Source organism: Trachemys scripta, chromosome 17 (assembly GCF_013100865.1).
Source record: "Trachemys scripta elegans isolate TJP31775 chromosome 17, CAS_Tse_1.0, whole genome shotgun sequence".
Taxonomy (NCBI): domain Eukaryota; kingdom Metazoa; phylum Chordata; order Testudines; family Emydidae; genus Trachemys; species Trachemys scripta.
Window position 1 is genome coordinate 21,462,357 of NC_048314.1, and position 27,273 is coordinate 21,489,629.

General features: G+C 40.5%; 1 protein-coding gene across 1 annotated transcript in view; it reads right to left on the reverse strand.

The window, feature by feature from the left end:
* RAB14 (RAB14, member RAS oncogene family) overlaps positions 1-8,772 on the reverse strand; it is a 31,404-nt gene extending 22,632 nt beyond the window's left edge. Inside the window, exon 1 of the mRNA XM_034793666.1 lies at positions 8,551-8,772. The gene's annotated coding sequence lies outside the window, so the exon portion shown is untranslated. The remainder of the gene's footprint in view (positions 1-8,550) is intronic.
* Between the last annotated feature and the right edge of the window lie 18,501 nt (positions 8,773-27,273).

Sequence of the window (27,273 nt, forward strand, 5' to 3'; positions counted from 1 at the left end):
GATTTAAATATCATTTAAAAAGATAACTGTTTAAATTATTAAAATTATATTGGTTAACCGATTCAGGCCTCACATGCAGGCGCCTCTCTCTCCATTTCAGGCAGAACCCTTGTTCCTAGGAGCATAGCTCCTCTCCCCCATTGCCCCATCTATCTGGGGAAGGGCAGCCGAGCTCATACCGGGGGTGACAACAGGCCTAGCCAAGAGAGCCTGGGGCAGTTGAGGGGGCCTAATACCCCATTCACATCCTCAGCACCCAGGAAAAGGGAGAGGGGCCCCAGGTACCTAGTTTGTTCCGATGCGGCCTCTGCAGATGCTCCATGCCACCCCAACAGCAGCTTCCCTTCCCTGACCAGTGCGCTGTCCGCCTCCGCAGCCAAACCCCTTTCAATGGCACAGGGGAGGCTGGAGATTACTTTACCCCCCGATGGGGCCCGCAGCCCTTGTCCACCCCCCAGGTTTAAATGCGCTCCCCGGCCTGGTTGGCTGCCCACCACAGCTGGGCTAGAGCATTATCATTGACCCGGCCACTTTAAGAGGGGGCAGGGCTCCCAGTGACCTCTTGTGATGCCCGCTCCTCCCTGGTTGCCATAGCCACCTCTTGCCAGCATCCCAAAATGGCCTCTCTGCTGCAGGAGAACTTGTTCAAGACCCACAACTAGGGGGTTAACGGTCAGAGTAATACTTCCCGGTTAACCGTTTAATATTTTACATTCTTAGATATAACTTCTCTATTCACTTTTTCCACATCATGATTTTATAGACCTCTATCACATACCCAGAGTTGTCTTTTCTAAGATGAGCAACCCTAATCTTTTTAGTCTCTCCTCAGATTAAAGCCATTCCATACCCTTGATCATCTTTGTTGCCCTCCTCCGAACCTTTCCCAGTTCTACTATATCCTTTTTGAGATGGGGTGATCAGAACTTGACAGTATTCAAGGTGTGAGTGCACCACGGCTTTATATAGAGGCATTATAATATTGTGTCTTATTTTCTATCCCTTTCCCAATTGTTCCTAACATTGTTAGCCTTTCTGACCACTGCTGCACACTAAGTTGAAGTTTTCAGAGAACTATCCATGGTTATTCCAAGATCTTTCCTGAGTGGTAACAGTTAATTTAGAACCCACCATTATACAAGTGTAGTTTGGATTATTTTTCTCCAGTGTTCATTACTCTGCACTTACCAACATCGAATTTCATCTGCCATTTTGTTGCCAACTCACCCAGTTTTGTAAGATCCCCCTGTAACACTCTGCAGTCAGCTTTGGACTTTATCTTGAATAATTTTGTATCATCTACAAATTTTGCCACTTCATTAATGATCTGGAAAAGGGAGCGAACAGTGAATATGCTGAACAGCACTGCTCCCAGTACAGATCCTTGGGGACCCCCTGTTCACCTCTCTCCATTGTGAAAGCTGACCATTTATTCCTACCCTTTGTTTCCTATCTTTTAGCCCAGAGGTGGGTAAACCATGGCCCGCAGGACCATCCTGCCCAGCCCCCAAGCTCCTGACCTGGGAGGCTCACCCCCAGCCCCTCCCCTGCTGTCCCCCCTTCCCCTTCTTATCTAAAAAGCATTTACAGTAGTTTATTTAACCTACATTTTATTAGTAGCAGTGTTTCATCACCATTTACATGGCATTAGCAACTACAGGCCATAAGCAGGTCAGGACTCCACTGTACAGACATAGTGACAGTCAGTGCCTCAAACACATAAAAGGCTGGTTAATGTGTGTCTCAGCATGATGGAGAGAAAAGCTGGTAACACGTTTATTTCTTGTTACAGGTGCGTACAGAGCCTAAAAGAGCTTGCAATCTTAACACATTACTACAGACATCAGGAGGGGGAAGATAAGGCACAGAGAACTATCATGCTTGACATAATAAAACAGCCAGAGCACACAAACTGACTAGCCACCTTCAGACAATCATTTGTATTCAAATCTGATGAGATTATGCGTATTTATCCCATATTCATGGCTTTCAGTCCCAGCAACAGAATACATCTAGCCAATCTCATTTCTTCGACAGAACTCCAGGCTCAAGGAAATCCCACATTAAAAGTTAACTCAACCTAATACTGGCCACTCTTAAAACAGAATTAGAGGGCTACTTAAATGACTAACTTTATTTTCTATGGAGAGCATAGGAACGTGAAGTGGAGTGAAATAGAGAGGATTAAGAGCTTGTCTACATAGGAGAGTTGCACCAGTTTAACTGGAATTAGTTTGAACTAGGTTAGTTAACCAGTGCAACCTTTTTTTTTTTTTGAGCCATCTTAACACTTAGGTTGAAGTGGAAAAACCTGTTCCCAATTGACTTCACCGAAAGAGCCTCTCAGGGGTTTGTGCGGGTTTCAAAGTCATGAATTTGATTAAACCCATTCAACTTTCCCATGTAAACAACACCTTAGATGACATGCTGATTATAGCATTCCATTTTTAAAGGGTCTAATCATTTAGTCCACAGTGAATATATACTCTACAGTATAGTAAACTCGTATATACAGCTTTTCATCAGTTGATCCCAGAACTTTGCAAGGGAAGCTAGTATTATCCCAATTTTACAGAGGTGAAATGACCTGCCCAAAGTCACCTAGCAAGCCAGAAATAGAAATAGCAGGCCAGGTCTCCCAAGTCCCTACCCAGCACCCTGTCCACTGGGCCACGCTGCTTCTCAGTGGTACTCATTATCAAGTCTCTTCAACATTAAATGATAAGGTAGATACTGCTAATCCAGCAGATGACAGAGGGACTATGGAAAATTTCAGAGAAACATTAACGTGGAAGAAGTCAGATGTATAAATACCACATTTTACTATCTTAACCCCCATGTGCATGGTCTCCTCTGCCACTCTTCTAGGACCATATGCTTTCTTCCTCATCTTTCCAAGCTTAAGGAAAAAGAAAAAAAATGCAGAGCATCCTCATCTTCTTGGTTCTAGCTCCTCATGTTAGTTGCTTTATTTCCCCATCATAGACAAGAGTGTTGCTACATAGAGTGACTTCTAGTTTAGAAGAGAGGCATTTCCCTCCAAGCGTAGCTATTTTAAAACTACTGTAGTAGTTTCAAGACCCGAAAGACCAGGGATTTTTTGTCCTGCAGTTATCAATTCACATGGTTTAAAAACAAAAACAAATACATAAAAAATTAAAAATCCAAGATTAAATACCCAAAAAGCCTTTTTCTTACTATCCTGTTGAGAAGTTTAATTTGAGATTTGTAAAGTGTTTGCTAAGTCCTAGGATAGAAGTGAACAGTAATGTATTTAATGACTTTTCTGAGTACTGTCTTCTGTACTAAATCCTCAAGGAAAAAAAGTGGTCTACAGGTGATTTACACTCTCCACCACCTCAATTTATCAACCATAGTTTTACATGGACACAGTTCAATGTAAAGTCTGTTTCTCCTGCTCCCACTCCCAAAAAACTACTCTAAAGCAACCTTAAATATGCCTTCTTGTCTTTGTGCAACTTAGTGCTATTTAAACCCCCATTACCTACGTAAGTGTTGCAACATTTGTAGTTACTACTTACATCTCCTACACTTTGAAAGTGGCCTAGTCATAGAATATCAGGGTTGGAAGGGACCTCAGGAGGTCATCTAGTTCAACCCGCTGCTCAAAGCAGGACCAATCCCCAGACAAATTTTAACCCAGATCCCTAAATGGCCCCCTCAAGGACTGAACTCACAACCCTGGGTTTTGCTCAAACCACTGAGCTATCCCTCCACCCCCCCATACATGGAGATCTCTTTATCTCAGAGCTGGAAGGGACCCCGAAAGGTCATCGAGTCTGGCCCCCTGCCTTCACTAGCAGGGCCAAGTATGGCTTTTAGCCCCAGAACCCTAAGTGGCTCCCTCAAGGATTGAACTCACAACCCGGGGTTTAGCAGGCCAATGCTCAAACCACTCCCTACTGCAACTTTCTCACTGAGGGGTGTCGAAGGAAAAAAAAAAGCAGCAAGTTTCAGCACTGTAAAGCACCAGTGTAGACACTGCACCAGCGCAGGGAGCGCGCTATGCCCCTTGTGGAGGTGGATTTTTTAGGTGCGCTGGGAGAGCTCTCTGCCACGACTACACAAGCCACATTAAAGCACTGCCGCCAGTGTAGACTAGCCCTTAGATACAATCGGGTTATGGCAAGCTATAATTGCAGCAGTATATTTGAATACTAGTTATAATCAATGTGCTTTAGATATAATGTTGTCTCAGTAATTATATTCCTACTAGTGGTACAGGTTCCCATCAGAGTCGCACCTACTTTACACACCCATATAAGCTCCAGAAAGTAACTATACCCTACAACTATGACTATAGCATTACAATGCACTTCTACTCTGAAAAGTGACATAAAATGGCATCATGGCTTTTCACGTGTGTTTCTTGATCTCCAAGCAGAGTTTGCTCAGTTTAAAACAAAACAAGAAATTAAACTGGCAGTCATGGAAACTCATCCTGAGCTCAAAGTGTCAAGATTATTTGTCCCATCTTGTGTACTACCATTAGTAATAGTTTTTGCAGGCCAAACTAGGCCCCTTATTTATATCTGCACAACTCCACTGCCCTGAATGGATCTGCATGGGAGTAACTGGTACATTGTGAACAATTCTGTTTATCTGTATGATTGAACAAAAGAACACTTGCTTTTAGTACTGAAAGCCATAACAGCCAACAAGAGTAAAATGCAAGCAGTAACTTTGTCACTGGAGTCAGCAGATGTGAGACTACAAGAGGAACAGATCTGATGAACAAAGTACCAATTTTTAAACCTAGTGCCTGGGTAGAGTCAGTGAGAGTAGTTCACAAGGTTTTTTTAAACCACGTTTTATTCTCGTCCCCCTCATCCTTACAGGAGGTGGTACTGGAACAGCCAGGTGCAAAAACATAACAGGCTGCAGCAGATACTCTAACAGATTGCCTCTGCAATCTTACTAGTACTACTCAGAGCAAAGAGGAAGTATCAAGGTCACACCACATTATTACACAGTGGCATATGAATAGTACACAGAGCCATCAGAATCAACTCCAAGTTATTAGTCTTATCAAAACATCTCATTGCCTTCAATTTTCTGGCAACATTATTGTTGGTTTTTCTATCAATGGGAACTTCTCACTACTACTAAGGATTTTATATTTCTGCTGTCAGATATTCCTCCATAAGAGAAAGTGAGTCTTATACTTAAACAGCAGAAAGTATGTCAGATCACCTGATCTGCATTCATCAAATCCCCATTAAATAGTCAGCAGGATGCACCAAAGCAGGAGTGACTGTGTTTAAAGAAAAAAAAAAAAAAAAAAAAAAAAATACAGAACAGCTTAGTCTACATTACTAATGATCATATGCCATTTATGGCCACCAACTAAGTTTTGTTTCATGCTAGTTTTCTTTCAATTCCTAACTAGAAGAGGAAAAGAAATGTAGTTATAATGTTCTTTAAGGTTGTTGGGTTTTTTGTTTTTTTTCCCCAGCCAACTAGTTATATATACGTGCCTCTACCCACCATACCCACCCCCTCCATCTAATGATAGTGGGACTCAAACTGCAGGCATTTATGAACTATTTGATATAGCAGTAGTTAAGGTTTGTTCTCTCTCCCCACTGACAAACTGGTTTCATTTGGTAGAGTTGTACATGAGTACTGGACTGATGGCACTTATGTGTTCCTTAATAAAGAAAGTTTGAGGCTTTTTGGGAAAGCAGCATATAAAGAAAAGTCTGGTAGGCACATAACCATAACAAGCCGCTTTTTGATAAGATTTAAGCAGTGTTGAAGTTTCACAGTTAACCTTGTTGATTTAGAGTGCAGTTCTTCTGTGACAATATGACAGCACTCTTGAAACAGCAGTTTCTCTTTTCTGATTTTAATCTGTTTATTTTATTGACAAATAATTTAATGATTTTTTCCCTTTAGCACTGTAGAGCCATGGCAACTAATGTTCTTCCTTCCTGGTATCAGTTATACCTTTGCAACCAACCTAAAGGCTATGAATTGCATGCAAGACAATGTTGGCTTACAGGACCTTAATGTGCATGGATGATGCGTTATCCAGCAAGAACCCAGGATGAGACTGTAGAGTTAGGAAAAACGTTTCTAACACTTAAATAGAACAATTTTGATACAAATTCACTGACAATTAATAAACCCTACAATCCCTTTAACTAAAAATCGTGTTGGACACTACAACCAAGCCTTTACTGCCCACTGTGCCAAAATAATGGAACAGAATATTACTCTACAAATTTGTGGGGGGGGGGGGGGGAAATGGAGAGGTAAGGGGAAGAAGGTGCACTGGATGTCTTCTCTCTGTGTACAGAAGTCTCAATAGTAATGAGAATTCATCTTGTCCTTATGGGTATGACCACTCAATCAAAACCAGAGATAATTTAGAAACCAACACAGAGGTTATCTTCAGTTCCTTGAGCTAAAAAAGTTAAAAGTTTAATTGCATTATTTTCTTCAGAAAACACTCCCTACCACCTTCAGAAAGCTACATTTTAGCAACTACCTTGAACCAAAAGAAATTTGATATTCAATCCTTTCACTGCTTGTTTAGCAGAAGAGCCACATTCTCCCATAGATATCTACTGCAAGGTCAGCCTGAACAGGCAAATCACATACTACACCAAAAGTTTTGGTAACAACTAGACAGATGACGAAAGTTAGCTATGATTCTCTAGCAATTAATTACTGGGTTGCTTTCATACATTCTTGATCAATAGGGAAAGTGCATATTTCATTGTTTCAGGAAGAATGGGGAGAGTCTTGAGAGCCCACTGGATACACTGAAGTATAGAAATAAACTTATAAGATAACTGTTTCTAAACATTTAAAAACCTCTAATTTTAATATATTAAACAATTACATATTTTTCCCCCTTTAATGATGGCTTCATTCAGGACAAATGTATCCAATACACTTGTAAATACCATGTTTCCCCAATTTCAAGACCCCCCAACAAGTCATAAAAACATGAGATTGGCGTTTCTTACCACAGCTCTGATTTAAGTGGTTTCCCAATCCTTCACAGGAGTTAGTAACTTACCTTTTTAATCCATATGCAGTTAGTTACATTTTTAGATATTAATTCCCCCAGGGCAGAAATTCTCTTACTTATGTTTGTAAATTGCTCAGCATAACATAGACCCAATCCCAACCCAGAACTTTAAGTAATACTATAATTTAAATGTTTACTTTTTTTGTGGCCAGAAAGTCTCTAGCAGTTTTTATGCAAGATGTTTCAGTTAACATTTATAATAATACACAAAGAAGACATCCACTACAGAATCAGTTTCTAGTTCAAAACCCAATACAAAGAATTTTTTGGATTACCTGTCAATTTTTAGTGTAGACAAATGCCATTTTTATATGGTCAGGACAGTTACAATTAAAAATTCTTCTATAAGACCTTGTATCTATATTTGTGTGCCCCCATCCCGCATGTAGCCACTCCATTTAAGACTATTTGAAAGAAACTGAGTAGCAAGAAAGGCCACAACAGTATGGACTTGAAAGCAATACAACTGTAGACAGAGCCTAACACCTTTCCTTGCTTCACAGAATTGATGAAGCCAGTGTTTTTGTTGTCACAAACTTGATTCCAAAATAATCCATTCAGCCACTCCAGAATATCTTTAAAAGACAATTCAGAAATGTGATGGAGACAGACAGACACAAAACAACGATCTGAGTCTTTTAATCCATTTTCCTGTGCAGCAACTAGAATAATTTTGTCTAAAAGAGTGAACTACAGGATGTTTTGGGGGACTCGCAGACAAAGATTTGGAGGATTCGTTGGTATCCCTATATGAAAGATTCTTTATCATAGTTTCATGCAACATAAATTGTAAATATTGACGTTGGGGACAGCAGAAACAGCCTACATCGCAAGCACGTACCCTATTGTATACACACCCTGAGTGCACATACGATGCACACACGCATGTGTGCAGTCACACGTACTATGCAGGGGCACATACATGAGGGGAATGCGAGTGTGCAGCGGCGGGGAGGAGGCGGAGGCTAAGGCAGAGAACCAGCGCAGCAGAGGCCTAGCTTCTGCCCAGCCAACCTCACCCTACCTGGCAAGCCCAGCCCCCAGGGCTCTGGCTCTTTCCCCTTCCATTGTGCCTCATCGCTACAGATGGGAACTGGGGGGAGGACAGGGGGCTTCGGGCCCACTGATGCGGGGTGCAGGCTGCATCCGCCTCGGGCCTCCCAGCAAGGGGGGCGGCACAAGGGAAGGCCGAGGAGCGGGAGCACAGGTCCCAGCGAGGCCTGGGTACTGAGCGATCACCGGGCTAGGCCGCGGGGGGCCGTGGGGCGGGGAAGGAGGGCACCGGGGTGGGGTCTGAATGGCTCCCGGGGCAAGGGGAGCAGCAGACGGGTTCCGAGTGCAGCCCTAGGATGACTCGCCAGGCAAGGAGGGGTTCCGGCCGGGCTCAGGGGGAGGCCTCGCTAGCCGGGCCTCGGTAGGATCCGCGGCCGGGCGCCGGGCTCTCTGGGCCAGGCGTTGTGGAGGAGGTGCCGCCGCTTCCTTATTACCTGGGCTCGGGGAGCTGGTGGTTGTGCAGCTTGGCTCTCTCGGTGGCGGCGACGGCGGCAGCCCGGTCCCCTCTGGGCGCTGTACGGCTCTGCTTCGGGCTGGGCAACGGCGGCCGGGCTGGGTCTTTGCCTCGCTCCGGGGCTCCCACAGGCTCAGTTCTGACGGCTCTACTGCGCCCCCATCCCCCCCTTATCCAAGATGGCGGTGCCCCGTGCGCGGGGTTTCCCCTCCCACTCTGAACGGGCCCCGGCCGCACAAAGCCGTGCGCAGGATTCCGAGCTCGGGCCAATCACAGAGCAAGCGTGCCCCAGCGGGGCACTCCTAATGGCACGCTGTGGGCGGTGCCCAAAGCAGGCGACGGCGCGCGCTGGGCAGGGGTGCGCGCGTCGGGTCACGCGCTCCCTCTCGCCCCCTGGCGCGTCCTGAGTCTCGCGCTGGCTGGGGCGCGCGCCGAGTGGGCGGGCGGGAAAAGTCTTAGCCTGGGTCAGTGAGCCGCCCATCAACTCCGCCCGCGCCTCCTTCGTGCCACTTCCCCATCCCGCTGCCACTCCTCAGCCAGTGCCCACCGCCCCCTGCGGGGACCCATCTAAACACCAGTGGAGAGTGTCCCCTACACAACTGGCGTCGCCCAAGCAGACGTGGTGGTGCAGCCTCAAGCAGCGCAGTGCCGCACAGTGCGGCATCTGTCCCCTGTCTACTGCGGTGCTGAGGAGGCTGGGGACCCTTAGCTGCTCAAGCAAAGAAATGGCTGAGGGCACATACTTGGCACACACTGAGACACAATGTCCTGGCACCACAGTGAGGGGATCTGGCATAAACCACCTCAGCCTGCCCCGACCCAGCCTCACAATGTCATGGCAATTTGTTGACTGCCTCAGGGGTGAGTGTCACAAAGTGACCCTGATAAATGAACAAGGGGTCAGGAGGCAAACACTAGCACAGACACAAGGGGCAACATGGCAATAAGGATAGGTGCTGTGTTTTATGACCATTTGTTGGTCGCTGGGGTAGTAGGGAGCAAATGTCCCACCTACACAATAATGAAAGGACACAAGGAAACCCACACAAACAGCACATGTAAAGACCCCAGCCTCTCACAGTAGGAGGTAGCAACAACACAGGCTGCCAGATGGCAGCGGGCCATAATGCTACACTGTAGAATGATAGTTTGCTGATGGCTACCAGGGTTTCAATGTGTGACCTCCTCACCCTTCCCCCTGCCCCACCCTTACACACACAAATTAATCAGAGGACGCAAGGAAAACACACAAAGAGATACTAGTCATAGAGACACTAGTACATCAAGAAGTTTCACAAAGGGACTATGATTTGCTGTTGTGGCCTACTGAGAGACTAAAAGTGACCCATGAGTAATAATAATGTAAAGCATAAACAAACAAAAGTGTAAAGAAAATTACCTATGGCATTCAAAATAGCCATGACCTAGAAGGCCATTAATGACATAGAAACACATCATGTTTCCCACCTTCCTTCAGAATTCGAGTAGTGCTGTTATATGAATACAACACATTATCGGTATTATTACTTCAGTAAAAAGTATAATTTGAACCAGAGTAAGGTTTACCCTCATCAGGCATTCATCCGTCCTAAGTAGAGTTAGTATCTGAGCTCTGAAAGATGAGGGAGATGTTTCCAGGTGCACTGAGTTGTCTTCTGATTGCTTTGTTACCCACCACACTCTTTGTCTGTTGTAGGGTGGGGGAAATGGAATTTTTTCTAATTTATTAATATTGTTGCTGCTATTCCCAAGCTTTTTTGTCTTTTAAAAGGAAATTGTACATATATTTAGCCCTTAGTGGGGGTTTTGGATATTTAAAGCTATTTTAAAATGGCTGAATAATACATTTTTTAAACTTATTACAAATATGTGCACACTGAAAAGTACTTAAGAATTTGAGAACGTAAGAATGGCCATACTGGGTCAGACCAATGGTCCATCTAGCCCAGTATCCTGTCTTTCAACAGTGGCCAGTGCCAGATGCTTCAGGGGGAATACACAGAACAGGGCAATTTATTGTGTGATTCATCCCCTATTGTCCAGTCCCAGCTTCTGGCAGTTAGAGGTTTAGGGACATCGGGAGTGTGGGGTTGTATCCCTGACCATCTTGGCTATTAACCATTGAGGGACCCATCCTCCATGAATGTAATTCTTTTTTTAATACTGTCATACTTTTGGCCTTCACAACATCCCCTGGCAATGAGTTCCACAGGTTGACTGTGCATTGTGTGAAGAAGTACTTTCTCTTGTTTGTTTTAAACCTGTTGCCTATTAATTTAATTGGGTGACCCCCGGTCCTTGTGTTATGGGAAGGGGTAAAATATGTGTATTCACACCTCAAGAGTTAATAATATGATTTCAGATTGCACTAAATGCTATGGATACACAAGTTAGACCAGTGTGTTAGGTCTATATGTTGGGTCAATAATACCCCCTATACTTTAAGGGTCTGAGTGCAGATTATACAATATAAAAGATTCTACATGCAGATTTACACAATGTAACATTTTCATCTACGTTAATATAATGAGCTTTCATTTTCCTAACCAATAGCACAGTTCAGAGCTCAGGAGTCTCATAGCACAACATTATAAGGGGAAATGGATGTTATATGGATTTCAATTGGAAATTGGAACAAAAATATAATGTCCTTATACTAGAGACAATCTCTTATCAGTGAGACCAGTAAGAAGGATGCTCTCTATTGCAGCTATGGAATTTTGTCCATTGTGAGTTGTGATCCAACCAGGGTATAAGTATTCATCCAAGTGGATGCCTTCCAGGATCAGGGTCCTTAGAGTACAGTACATGCCCTCCTATCAACAAATCACCATACAATACTAATAAAAAAAGAGAAAGAATGAACAAAGTCATAGCAATTATAACCTATAATCAGTTGATGGACATACCAGGTCTTCTTGCAGAAGACTTACTTTTAGAAAGATCTATCCCATGAATGAAAAACACTCTAACAAAGTACCTTTGCATATCTCCAAAGACAGATAAGAAAGGGATATGTTCCTATGGTTAAAACAGTTGAAAACTGATAATATAGCCAAATGAGAATACAATTTAAATGAACAATAGTAGCTGGAACAAGGAAAGTAGTCTTAATATATAACATTTGTATTCATATATTTATGTATATACTTTAATAAATCCAAACTTTTTCCCAGAGCATTTTGACAGAATCCCTTTATGGGTATATATATAGATTAAGAAAAAAGGCTTTTGTTTTGTTTATTGTTAGCTATTATATTTTAATAAATATGCTTTAAAACCCTAACATAAACAAGCAAAGTTGTATATCAACACATTAGCTGGCTAAGGTGAACCCTATGCTCACCCAAGGTCTAGACGAGGCTGTGTTGCCAACTCTTAAAATTTTATCACAAGCTTTTAATAATTGGCATTTTTCTTAAAGCCCCAGCTCCTGGAGCCATGTGATTGCCTGAGGCTCTCAGCTTTCATTGAAAAAAAAGGAAAAGTTTCTAGACATCATGATTGTTGAGAGAAGCTTGAAAACATGAACTCTAAAGACTTGAAAACTAGAACACAAATAAAAAGGACCCAAAATTTATTATTTGTAAAGCCTCATGATTTTTAAATCAATTTAATTATTTTTTTGGTGTGTCTCTCAGGATTTTTTAACTTGTGGCTGGCAATATTGAAGGCCTAAAAGTACAGAAAGCTACAACATGTGGAATAAAGAGAACTGAAATTGAGTGACTCAGAAGATGGAGGAATGTGTCAAAAGTAACCTTATAGAAGGATTCTATGTGTTTGTAGTTTAATAAAACTGTTATCCGATATATTAATTTTCATTATATGAACACATAAATTAAAGAAACATTTATTGCCTTCAGACATTAGAAATCAAGATTAATAGCATTCAAGGCTAACCTTCATAGTAGCACTTTAACTCTAGGTTGTATTTCAGCTGAAATGTCTTCAGGATTGCTTTGTTTAGAAACCTTTAGAGCCTAGAAAACCTGTTAAGAATATCTACATCTCTACTGAGAGAGAGATTCTTATAATAGCTGCTAGAGGGCAGCCATGTGGCATGGTTTCAGTGCATGATTTATGATTCCAAGAATGAACAGACAGCTTTGTCAGCTTCATTGCGCCAAAAGCAAAAGCCTCAATTAAGGCAGGTAAAGAGATTCCATTTACTAGTTTTAGGATTAAAAGTTCACTAGGTTTTAAATGAGTTTGGAAAGAGCTAATGGTTCTGCATGTTAGAACATATATTTGATACTAAATCTAGATTCTGTTATTTTTCTTCCTACCAAATTATTGAAGCATAAGGGCTTAATTCTGATCTCAGACATACAGAACTACACCAACATGGATTCTGACAAATTAACACACTGTGATGATGATTCCTGTACAGTAGCATATTTTCCAAGATATGATGATTCACACCATAAATAAGATACAAATCCAGCTTTCCCATAAAACATTAATTTGAGATCCTGGCTGCCCATCAAGATTAATGGTAAAGATCCCATGGCAATATCCTATCCTTCCAGGAGATCTATTGAGTATTTTCCATTTCTAACTACTACTTTGACCCTATGAATTACTTTTCCTCAGTGTACAGCTGTGTAGAAAATCCTCCCCCAAATGAACTGACCTCTATCAGCTGTGAAACAGTGGGTCCCTGCTCACAATTCAGCCTCTCATTGTGCAGGCACTGGAATTCCACTGCCAAGAATATGTGGGCAGAGGTTATGGCATGAGTCTGAAAATAACTACATGAGAAATAATAAGTTTATTTGTTTTTTACATCTATAGCAAAAATAAATCTAAAATATGTACGAACAATAAAAAACAGATATCACAGTGACAGGCACATTAGAAAAGAATAGATAGATAGATGGTCTATTAAATTTGTATTACTGATGTCCATCAACTTGTTTTCTTCACAACTGTTACGGTCAAGGCCCTAACTATGGTACTTCAAATACTCTGGTGATGAGTACAGTATAAAACATACATCAAGAATAATTTTAAACAGATAACACAGGTGCAACAAATAAATTCCAGTATTGCAGTACCATATATGGAATCAGTTTTACTAGAAATATAATTGAAAACAAACCACTAGGAAGAATTTCCACAAGAGGGAGTTTCTCAGAGAAAATGACTCAAAGCTCTTAAAGAGATACAGTGGATAAAGTAATATATTTTATTAGAACAACTTCTGTTGGTGAGAGAGAAAAGCTTTCAAATTTAGGACTTGTCTTCACCTACAGTGCTGCAGCTCTGCATCTGCACCAGTGCAACTGTGCCGTTGTAGGTCGCTGTAACTACATCGCTCAGGAGTGTGGATTTTTCACAGGTTGGTCTAAAAGTGGTAGCATTGGAAAGCCCATGCTTATTTGGGGCACCCTGGGAACATCAAAATGAGGGACTGCACATTCTTCTCAACATCATTAAAATAATGATTTAAAAAATCAGTATTAATGATCAGACAAATCATTAATGAAAAATTACAACTAACCCACAGAACTAGCTACAGCCCATTGCTACTCTGGGGTTGAAAAAGCAATTGTTATTGAAAACACTGTAAGTAATGTCTCGGTAAGAAATGTATTTTCAAGTAACTGGGTACACAGAAAAGCTACCAGACTTCAAAAATGATTTTATTTTCTTGTGTACATATCAGTCTGTGAGTCAGGGTTGCCAAGAATATATTTTCTTTCAAAACTGAAAGAAATAGTTTCCATTTTATGAATTAGTTGAGATGAAAGGCAAGTTTCAGTTATCCTTTGTCCTTCTGTTTCATTTTTACAATGCACAAAAATACATAAGTTTTTTCTTTTTAAAATGAGCAATGAGTGGTATAAATAAAGACAGTGCTTGAGTAGACAAGGGTAATTTAAAAGCGACATTGGGTCACTAAGAATAAAAAAAATGACAAAGTCTTATGCTCCAACTGTTCATTCATGCACAGAATAATAATAATACTTTGCACTTATATAGGATATTTGTATGTGTGTATGTATGAGAGAGAGACTATACTGCTTGCTAGTGATTGGACCTACAGATATGTTAAAGGGCCTTCTACAAGTTTAATTGACCTCCTTTAGTTCAAGCGGTAGTGGACTGTGCTTTTAGATCTGAAGTTTCAAGGGTCTAATCCTAACTTCTGAAGCATATGTGTGTGATTTATTTAACAGTTTTGTGTGTTGTCTTCAGCACAAGGATTGATTACACCTTCAACCATTACATCGCAACTGAGGGGGAAAAACAAACAAAAAAAACCCAGGACTGCCTGAATATTTTTATTTTATACTGTTTGGTTATCCTTCCCAGAACAGCTGATTCCTCCTGATCTTTGTTAGTCTTGGTCAGGAACATCAGCTATTGAAGAATAAAGGAAAAAAACTTCCTAACTGACCCCACTCTGCCACATTGCTTGGTAGGGAAAGCAGGTATGCAGCATTATTAATGATTCATTCTTTATTAAATGTTCATTATTAAGTTTACACATAACATAAAAATGAAGGTTCAGGTGCATGACACTGGCTGAAAAGAATAAAGGAAAAAGTCCTCCCAGAAGAACCTCTTAGGGCAGAGGGAACTGCCTTTAACTGATTCCTCCTAAATAGAGGCCAAATTCTTGAAGATGAAGGGGATATTTTTTTAATAAAGAGTAGAAGATTTGGTCTTAAGAAATTCAGAGAAGAAAGAAGCTCTGATGAAGACTAAAATCTCTAAGTTGTGGGGTCTGGCTACTCAGTGGGCCTGATCCGGCAGTTCTATAACAGGCAAACTCTCAGTGACTCAAGCAAATACTATCAGGTCAGGCTCCACTGTAAATATTTGAGCATAAAATTCTAGCTCTGAAGCAACATCCTTGTCTGCCGTCTGTGGAAAAGAGTTCATTATAATTTAAAACTACATATGAGTTTTGCAGGGTGCATCAGCACTTTGTATTGTCGTGCTCAGCAAGTTAGAAATAATAACCAAAGGATACTAATACAATGTTGCCTATATTTACAGATAAAGTGAATGAAAAGTTCAGCCTCTGACACAGAACTAAAAGACAAAAATCACACTTAATAGTTCACAGCTGCTTGCTTTGTAAATTGTATTATGTTTTGTTGACTCTGTACTGTAAATGATTAATCATCATTTAAGTAATACTAGAGCACTTGAGATGCAAGATATAGGGCATCCAGATTTTGCCCTTCTGAAGGCTGCAATGGCAATACCATATACCTAAGGGTTGCAAATGTGAATAAAAGGGGCCTCACTGGTAGCTGTCCTAATTTTAGGCATAGTCCGTGAAGAGTACAGATTACATGGATGTACTGAATCTAAATAGACTAGATGATTTGCCTTATCTTGTGCCCTAGTGCAGGGGCCAAACACAACCCCAGTCCTTAATTCTGGCAGAACAAGGCCTGCTTGAGAATAGTGCACAGAGTGGCTGACACTGGCTTTCCAAAAGGAAGAAAACAAGGCCTTTGCACAGAGCAGAAGAGCTGGTGCACCACTGAGACAGCATATGTTTTCATCCATGCAGTGGCTGTAGCAGTGACCCTGTTTCCCCTGCTCACGCACCTTGACTTCAGGAGCACTCGCTAGGCCAATGTGTCTCCAACACCCGCTAACCCATGGGTTTGTGTCTGAAAGGCATATTCTAATCTTGAGTATGGAAACTATTTCTAGGATAAAATTATTAGTTACTCTTTTTCAGCAAAGGGGAAAATCAGAACCATTTATTCCAGTGGGAGGAAGATCAGATATTTTATCTGTAACTCAAACCTTTGTGTGATTACTTCCCATCCAATCCCCACATGCACTGCATGGTCTGCACTGCAAAGTTACGTTAACTGTTGATGTACATCGCCTTGCATCAACCTATTTAGGTATGTGTCTACAATCAAATTTGTCTCCGGCTGATGTAAGCACCCCATTATAGAGACACAGTAAAACAACTTCCCTGAACAGCATAGATCCACAGTCAACTATTTGGGTACACAGTGTGAATATAAACACTGCATGGCTTGTGTCGACTCAACAGTCCTTCTGCCACTGTCTCAGTCCCTACAACAGTAACTGCTTTGCTCATAATTTTAAACTCCTGCCAAGGGGCTGCAGAGACAGGAAGCTCTCCCCACCTTTAAAAAACCCTGTGTGTTTTTTAAATGCCCTTTCCTGGTTGCCCACCTTGACGGGCACACCTAGCAGCTCACCTTTGTTGCTTGCTTCCAGCCAACCGTGGCTCCACGAACACAGAGAGACATGCTCCTGCCCAGCGCAGGCAAGAAGTTTTGGATCTCCTGGGCCTGTGGGGAGAAGAGGCTGTACAAGCATAGCTATGGAACAGCCATAGAAATGTGGACATCTATGAGCAGATGGAGACATGGAGGACGTGGACAAAGGGCATGACAGAGATCAGCTGCAGTGCGGCATGAAAGTGAAGGAACTTCTCCAAGGATACTACCTGGTGAGGGAGGCCAACGAAACATCTGGTGTTGCCCTGTACACCAGCCTCTTTTACAATTAACTGCATGTTATACTTGCTGAGACTGAAAGTGCCGCACAGGTTTGTGGGATATTTAAAAAAACTAAAATTATGGGTTGTGGAAGGTAGTATGGGATGGAAAAATTGAATTCTGGGAACTTGACTCCTAGCTCCCAGAAATCTCTGGCTGAATCATTACTGTCCTGTAAAACAAAGGACATTGTACTGGACCACGGCATGCAGCACACTGGGATAGCTACCCATGGTGTACCACACTTTACATCAACTCAAGCACTCCTAGTGAGTACTGTCACAGTTTCAAAGCAACTGCACCTGTATTCCCTCTCTGTATTCCCAGTTAAACTTCCAGCTCCATGCCATCCTGTCTTTTGGGAGGAGACCTGCATCTTACTCCCTTCTGATTGAGGATTTTAAGGCTATATAGCTTTCTGCCTTACACTGTGATATCCCCAGCAAACCAGACTGCCTAATAAGCCAGTGCCTGCACTTTGCTTTCTCTCTGAGGGCTACAACCCCTGTATTGCTCACTATTATAAGTTACCAGCCAGCTCTTTGTAAGCAAGTACATTTATTTTTAAGGTAAAAGCATTACAGAGAAAACATTAAAACAATAAAAGAACCTACACACATACTAAAAAGGTCACCAGAGGCCACCCCCAGCTCCAACCTAGGACTCTGGTAGATTTGAGTCCTTCAGAACCTACAAGTGAGTTTTCCCCTTGGTTACAAATTCATCCATCTTAGACCCCAAACCATCACCCAGACTCTGCATATCAGCTGTTTCTTTATACAGCTCAAGCCTTTGATCTTGGCTTTCTGTAGCAGGTAATAAGCGGACAATGACCCTTTCTCCTTTCCAGAGTTAGGAAATTTGCATTAACCTCTCCAAAGGGATTCCCCAGGAAATCCACTTAACACTTACTCTCCTAAAAGTCCATATTTTTCTGGCACATTTTCGATATAGTCTTTTGAACTTCCAGGTCTTACATCTGTCACAAGTACACATGGGGCCAATGCAAGCAACCAAGTCTGCATGCATCCGAGTGATATACAGTACAAGCTTCAGCATCTGTATGCTGACATAATTTGCGTCAACTGAAGTTTATAGTGTAGACATGACCTTATTTACAACATATTGTCAAATGAGATAAGGAACAGTACAGATTAGCTTTACATTTCACTTTCCTTGTGTTTGTGGATTTGAATTAGATATTGTTTTTGTGAACTTTTATCCAGTATTTAAGGCACACAAAACACATTTAAAACACCGCAAAGATTGAAAAATGGCATGTATTATTTTTCTTTTGACCTGTTTATTCTAGAAAGCCTGTAGAAGTCTTGTTAACTGAAGTTTTCAGAAAAGGCTGACTTCAGCCTACTCATTCTGGACATCTGGGACGAACATAACAACAATAATTAAAACCCACCATGGAGTATGTTGCTCTACCCTTCTCTGTGGGTTGCATATTGCAACAGGAAACTTGTAATTTGACTATCCAGAAGGAAATGCTATATACTACAACAGAACAGCTAATAGTGGAAATGTAACAAAGTCTTGTCTTAAGTGTTTCATCACTTTCACATTACAAAGAAGGCAAGAGGCAGAATTTAGTGGCTTGTATGGTTCAAACTATTTTAATAGGTAGTGCAGGAATTCAACATATCAGAAATAGAGTTCACAGTAGCAAGCAGAGACTGTTAAATTATGTGTCCTGCTTTATGTAACTACTGCATTGTTTAAAAAATATATTGTCCAGTACAGATAACAGAAATCTGAAAGTACAGACTATGCCAAATACTAGTTCTTTACCCATCATATGTATGTAGGACAAGGGAAATGATGTCATTCTTTTGGACACTTTGTTTAGTTTATGTAAGTTTCTAGTTCATACCTTCAGAATACTTTGATAATAACTATGGAAAAGTTACTTTTAAATAATAGGTTTAATTTTACTTACAGAACTGATTACATTTTTTTCTTGTGGTGGGAGGGAGGGAGAGACATATTTTGTAGTTCTACCACTGCATTTGCATGTTAATACAACAAAAATGCAGAGACTCTTATATGACTCATATTTAATGTTTCATGTTTTTCTTTTTAAGCATTATACACATTTTAATTTGCACAGCAATAATAATATAATAAACATAATTAACTCTAATAATAAAGTCAATTTAACCAATTATCCAAGTATGGTCATTAATATCATTACTTGTAATATATTAAGCAAAACATTTTCAGGAATTAGTAACACTTTTCTGAGAAAAATACTTTAAATGCAAATGTCTAGTAACTTATAACCTATTGTCAAAAAATGCTACCATCGGCACCATATTTATGATATATTGTTGCAGAAGATGATGCCAGAATATGTCTAAACTAGGATACAAGATGGAGTTTTGTTTGTTTGTTTGTTTTTAGAATATTTTAGTTACCACATTCTAACTAAAGGTTCTAAATCTTTAGTGTAAACAAGACAAGTTGTACTTTGGCATGTGTTAACTGGCTGAGTATTAACTGCTTGGGGCTATAGAGCCAATAGAGTCAAATCTGTGGCTCCAGCAAAGGGCTTCTTTTGCCAGAATCATTCTTGGGTGGGGGGGAGGAGGAGAGATGGGGGCACCTGACTCACAGGGAATTCTCCTGTATGGGTGGGATTTTCAGTTAGGTCAACACTGAGTGCTTTTGAAAATCTTGTCCTGTGTGTCTATGTTTCTGATGTTGCTATAAAGAGAGAACCACACCTAAACTGTACATATACCAAAGCTCTATTTTAAACTCAGGGCTCCAGTTACATACGCATTGCTCTCTTTATTTTCTCACCACAAACCCCAGGAAAAATACAGCCTTATATTTCTACAGTTAGTAGAGGGCTTTATTTCAAAAATATGTATATTATTTGTTTCCCTGTTGTAAAATTAATGTTGACACTATATTTTTTGAATGAATGACTCTCACAGATCTTGGGAGACAGGCCAGTCCTCACTTATAGACAGCCCCGCAACCTGAAGCAAATACTCACCAGCAACCACACACCACACAACAAAAACATTAACCCTGGAACCTATTCTGGCAACAAAGCCCGTTGCCAACTCTGTCCACATATCTATTCAAGGGACATCATCATAGGACGTAATCACATCAGCCACACTATCAGAGGCTCGTTCACCTGCACATCTACCAATGTGATATATGCCATCATATGCCAGCAATACCCCTCTGCCATGTAGATTGGCCAAACCGGACAGTCTCTACGCAAAAGAATAAATGGACACAAATTAGACGTCAAGAATTATAACATTCAAAAACCAGCTGGAGAACACTTCAACCTCCCTGGTCACCCAATTACAGACCTAAAAGTTGCAATTCTCCAACAAAAAAACTTCAAAAACAGACTCCAACAAGAAACTGCAGAACTGGAATTAATTTGCAAACTGGACACCATTAAATTAGGCTTGAATAAAGACTTGGAGTGGATAAGTCATTATACAAAGTAAAAACTACTTCCCCATACTAATTTTTCCCCTACTGTTACTCACACCTTCCTGTCAACTGTTGGAAATGGGCCATCCTGATTATCACTACAAAAGTTTTTTTTTCTCCTGCTGATAATAGCCCACCTTAATTGATTAGTCTTGTTATAGTTGGTATGGCAACACCCTTTTTTCATGTTCGCTGTGTATATATATCTTCCTACTGTATTTTCCACTGCATGCATCCGATGAAGTGGGTTTTAGCCCACAAAAGCTTATGCCCAGATAAATTTGTTAGTCTCTAAGATGCCACAAGTACTCCTCGTTCTTTTGACTATTTAAAGTATGTGCCAGTATTTGTGAAAGATGTGGCAGTGAAACGTGTGGAGACTGAAGATCCCTACTTATCCAAAGAAGGGAAGAGGCACGGGAAACCTTCCAACAAGGGAAGAGGCACGGGAAACCTTCCTCACACCATGTTACTGTGCCTGAACCCCAAACAGAAGGACTACCCCAGTAGAGAGAGAGTAGTTTACTTTCTGTAGTTTATTCAATCCTTGCCAAATTCTGCTGTCAGTGATACCAATGCAACCCAGTGAAAGGCAAAAGGATTGGCTGGATCTTACTGAGAGGAAAGTTCAGTCCTTTGATTTCATGCAGTCGACCCTAGTAGGTGCAGAAGTTCACCTTCTGTAGCTAGAGGAGATGCAATGCAGTGCATATTTCACACACTTATTCCTGATGAGCTGTGAGGAGAAGGGCCATGCCTTTTTTCAGGACTCCAGTGCTTCTCTTGAAGGCTGGCTCAGAGAATTCTTCCTGCTAAAGAGTAAGGGAGCGTGCAAATGGAAAATGCAGGGGGTGGCCAGCATTCCACATTGGATTTAAATATAAATAGAATTTAAAACAATTGCACTCCCAAATAAACTGCTTTATCAACCATATCCCTTAGTTCTTCAGGAAATAGATGTTGCAGGCTTCCAAGAGAGAAGAGAACCACATGTCTGTTTTATACCAACCCCCAAGAGCAATATTTAATGACCCCTTGGAACAAAAGGCTTTCAAATAAGCCAAACAACTAAATCCTTTCTGCTGAGATCTGCTGACTGTCACATTGCTAATGATACAACCAACCAACAATATTTAATTTTAATCCTGCAAGGAGTTCTGTTCCTGGAGTTCCTCTTTCACTTGCTGAGGTATCATGCTTTGATCTCCCTGAAAATGTAACAGCAATTATTTTATTTACACCTTAGTTCAGAAAAAGGTGATTATATTTTTCTGCTTTACACCACAGTTAACATATTCCTCTGTAATTAAAATATACATTATAGCTAGACACATTCAAAGATCTCAAAGTGCTTTTAAAACATGATGTAATCCTCACAACATCCCTATGAAGCAAGTAAGCATTAATTAATCCCCCTCTGTAGAGAGCACAGAGTTGGACCCAGGATTCCTGACTCCTAGCTCCCTGTTCTAGCCACCAGCAATACTCTCCCCCCCCCCCCCCCATTGGTAAACAGGGCCTTCAAATGGATGTAGTCAAATCTCAGTCAGTGGCTGGTTTCCTTATTTAATTATGTTTGCATAGAGAAAACAGCAAAAACAATAAGAATAATACTGTGAACTTCTATATCATCTTTCACCTAAGAAGTTCAAGGTGCCTTACACACAGTAACTAGTTAAGCCTCACAAAACCTCAGTGAGATAGGGAGGTAATATTATATCTGTTATGCAGATGAACAGAGTAAAACACAGAGGAGTCAAATGATTTGCCTAAAGTCATACAGCAAATCAATGGAAGAGTCACAAATAAAACCCATAAGTCCAAACTACACAGCCCCTTTGCTACCCAGTATGCTATCAGTAGAATAAAAGCAACTGTTTTGATTTTTGCTTTATAATATTAGGAAAATATTCATAGGGGAGACACACACACAAAAGGAAATGTAACCCAAGCTCAGAATAGACCCAAAAATTACAATGATTTCACAAGGGATTGAGAAATATATTCAAGGGCTGGCTAAAATACATGAAAGGATGATCTCAGCTTCTTGTAGTTTTTGCATATCCTCTTGAAGAATCCATTTATTCATGTGAAAATGGGAATAACACTTAGTTATCTAACTCACAAGAGTTTTGTAAGGATTAATTAGTTAATTTGAGGTTATTTTTATTGTTTTATTAATTATTGCTCTTGTACCCTGTCCTAGGAAATATGTAGGCAATAGGAACATTGATTTTCAAATGGTATTTCTTTTCCTTTAGCTCCACTGTTATTTACTATTTTAACAAAGTTACAGTGTCCATGGAGCCGTATTCAAGATGGCCACTCATCTGTTTGATACATAATACTTCCTGAAAGAGACAAGCACCAAGCAACATAAAAAAAGATTGTTCAGTTCACCGAAAATATTTCTTGGACTGAACCCAACAGGGATTAGCATTAATTTCTGAATGGGTAGCAAAGACTGGAGCAACTGCCAAGCTTTCAGATGCTAACATGACAGGTTGCTTCATTCATTTTTCCAGTCATTCTGGTGCCATATTATAGAGTATGCTGGATTACAACAAAAATAATAACAATAATATTATGCATTTTGACAATATTTTCTATCCAAAATGATCTCCAAGTGCTTTACAAAATTTACTAACCATACGTACAGAAATGATGTCACCCACTACTGAAGTGCAGCTATCGTGAGAAGCAGCTACTGATTAACAGTACACAACAAAATTACACATCAGTTTAGGGTCAGGAGGGAGGAAAGACTATCCTACAACACAAATAATGTGCACTTGTTTTTTAAATATGTTTGTCTTTTTGCCTTCCTGACAATAGTTCTGTAGCCTACAAGGAAATGACACTTTGAATAGAGGCATAAATCTGAAAATCTGCCTCAGTTGTGCTGTTGGTTATGTGTAGTCAAGGCTGCATGTGTTTCAGTGGTAGCAGCAGAGCTCCATGAGGTTTGGCGTGCATAATGGTTTCCTTTGCAACTCAGTAGTTTTCATTAACTTGCTACCATTTGAAAGCAACAAAAACGGACAACCCGGGGGAAAAATTAGGGGGACATTCCTTTTGACTACATGGAAACATGGAGTAGGAAGGCCCTGAGAAACAGGTAAATAGGAACAATTTAACTGCAGATTTTCACTCACCATTCTACTGAGACTTGTCCACATCCATATGAGTCCTCCCACCAGGGGTGACCTTATAGTTTGCAGGCCCCAAGTAAGAGACAGGCTTCAAGATGGGCAAAGGATTGGTCAGCAGAGATGCCTTCTCTTCCAGTTTCACTGGCCCAGGGACTGTTAGTCTATGTTGTGGTACCCCAAAGCACAGGGCCCTAAGCTGTTGTTTGTGCTTAAGGTTGATCCTTTCTCCCTCACCCAATACAGGTTACACTCAATCTGCTAGGAAAACCTGCACACACAGACCTAGCGTCATGGCTGACTTTGTCTCTCACACCAGGAGTAGCTGAAGCTACCATTTAAACAACAGCACCATCTACTGATTATAAAACATTACAGAACATTATATAACTCACAGATATTATTTAGATTAGCTATCTTCTTGGCATGTCCTGACACTTCATGAAGGAGTTGTAATATTTGCCGGCAGTAGTTCTTTGCCTCAGGAAGGAAATCTCTTGGCTTTAGAGGAGACACTGTTTTCCTTTGGAAAACTGTATCAAAGCTTGTGAAAACAAGACAAAATTAGACAATGACATTTTAGGCACTTTAACCTTCGGGAGATGCCTGTTCCGCTTCTGTACAGATCTTGATGCTGTTAACTACTGAGCAGTGCATCTGCAATTTTTCCGTTTCACAGCTTTTTTCAATCATGGGAATAAGCTTTAAACTGTCTTTTGAGCTAACCTCGTTATTATTCATTTTTTCATAATTTCCATAGAGAAACCTCTTTCTATCCTAAATGAGAACACTACTCACCTCCCTCAGTTATAGCAGTCCCTCATAATGACCATATCCCATCAGTTGACTTCCAGCAAAGCGTTGTCAGGGACACTTATGACTTGATCAATGGGGAAAAATCTGTGTGAATAGGTGAGTCTTTCACCACACTCTTGAGGTTGTAAAATTAGGGCTTAGCCTGATCTCTAGCAGCAGTCAATTCCTTAGCCACAGCTCCTTTACTGACAACACTCTAAACCTGAGGTGCCAAACACAGTCTTCGTCAGCTGAAGCATCCTATTTGCTGATGGGGGACAGAAAGAGAAGTAGACCCTAAGATATCTGGGTCTCAAGATTTCTGAAGGGCTCTGTGATCTTCTGCACAATAGAGACTAATAAGCATGATGGATCTTCTTGCAAAAAGCAGCTTTTTCCCACCTCCCTTTCCTTTGGTTTTATAGGATTTTTAATGGTCTTTGATGATATGTCTGCCTTTTCTTACTCAAAGGGATCTGATTTGTTTGGACCCAAATTTTATGTTGCTCAAAATCCACACACCAAAACAGCAGTAGGAAGATAGCCCCATTGAGGTATAAGAAGAAATCACAGTCACATCCAAATGCTCCTCCTACTGGAAAATTTTTACTGGTGTGCTGCAAAAATAGGGCTTGAGCTTCCATTCCTCATGCACACATAATTCCTACCAAAGTCAATGGATGTTCCATATGAAAAATGGTTGTAGGCTGTGGCCCTGGAAATGTACAAAGGATTTCTCAACAATTAGTGCAACAGAGGATCTGTTATAGTGTTTACCTAAGACTAAGTAATACTGATCTAAATTATACTTTGCTCACAGTAGGGAAGAAAGATGGATTTGTGGTTAAAGCACAAAACTAGGATCAAAGGAGCTGTTCTACCCCAGCTTAGTGACATATTTGCTGTATGTCGGTCAGCAAGTTACTTAAACTCTCTGCAGAACAGTTTACTCAATTATAAAACTGGGATAAAATATTTCTTTGATGAGGTGTTGGCAAACTTATTTAATATTTATAAAGTGCTTTGAGATCCTAGAATGAAAGATGATATAAAAGTGCTAAGTATTATTATAGTTTGGAGAACTATGTTTCATTATTTAGTTAATTCTATTTGGAGTGAGATTGTCTCAATATGTACTAACATCACCCAATGCCTCTGATGGCACCAGCTCTAATGCCAATAATACCAGTTGTTTGGCCATAACACAGATATCCAATATTAATAACACAGTATTGCTTATTCCACATGAAGTATCCAGTTTCTAGGTGAAAGTGTTCGGGTGTAACCTGTTGTTAACATAGGATACGTATTCCTCCCTTTCCCTTTGTTGTAATACAACAAAGATCCAAAAGGAGAGCTACAGAAAACTTGACCATTGTTGACATTTGTGGAGCAATATAGGATTCTCATTGCCATTAACACACTCATTATCAGTTAACATAAAAGGAAAATTAACCTAAATTAATAAGTTTGGAGATAGTTGTAATTAACTTGCTTCTGGTAAAAATCATTAATGAAAAAAGTAAAAATATTTTGAAATTTGATGTTTGTTGAAACTCTGTCTCTCTTCTTCCATCCTTGTCTTTTTCTCCCTGTGATTTTGTGCATATATGTACTGTATTTATATATATATATATATATATATATATATATATNAATTTTACAACATCAGTTTTTTCTGTAGGAAAAGGCTGTTGCATCAAAATTGAAACTTTCTGCCTGAACATGTCAATTTCAACAACATTTCATTAAAAAAAATGAAAATGAAGCATTTCCATAAGGACCTTATCAGAATGGAACATTTCAATTTTTAATTTTAAAACAAAGTATCATTGAAAAATTTTTGGTTTGTTCCGATTTGGAACTAAAATTTTGAAATTGCAGAATTTCTCACAGAATTAAAATTCTGGTTCCCATAAAGCTCTAGTCAGGAGACTTTTTTACAGCCGGTCCTTTTACTCCTTACTCGGGTATAACTCCTTGAACTGTCTGTTTGATACGACTAAGGAATGCAGGATATAGCCTTGCTTTTCCAAGTGTTCCAATAAGTGAAAATCCAAAATTCACCACTTTTCAGTATGAGTCCAGCCAAAACACATCAGTGATTCCTGGGTTTTCAGTAGAGTTTGAGACTTTCAGATGAAGAAGAAATAGGTGGAGCAAACCAGAATCAAAGAGCGGGGGTTGCAGCTATCTGTTGGAGCTGGGCTATGTGGGTCTAGCATCTAGATTAATAGCAAGGTAAATGAGATAGAGATGAAGTCTCCCCTCACAAAATAAATAAATGAAAGTCCCATACTATGAAAGCAGAAATGTGCTTGTGTAGCTCTGTAACAGCATTAGTACCTGACCTCATAGCATATGTTACTGATATGGCAAGGAGCCCCCCTACCGCACTGGTTCATACACCATTACATACCAGGTTGTAAAATCAAAATGAAATGAAACTTTCTGCTCCCTGAAAATATTCTGGCTAAAATCTTTTTGCTTAGAATATGAATTGCACCCTTTTTCTTTAGCTTCAATGATCACCCAGGAGAAACACACTGGCAGTTGGTTTTTAACATTAGCCATGGCCTCACTACATTTTTCTACAACTCCAGCAGTTATAGATGGCATTGTTAATGGAATAGGAATTGTTTTGTAAATTGCCACACCATGGTGGCATTGTGTCAGTTTATCACAGTACAATGCTGCTGTCGGGGTGGGAAGGCACACTTCTCTGATGCAAGGTGTAGAGAAAGAAAGAAAAAACACAGCCAGCTGTATGGG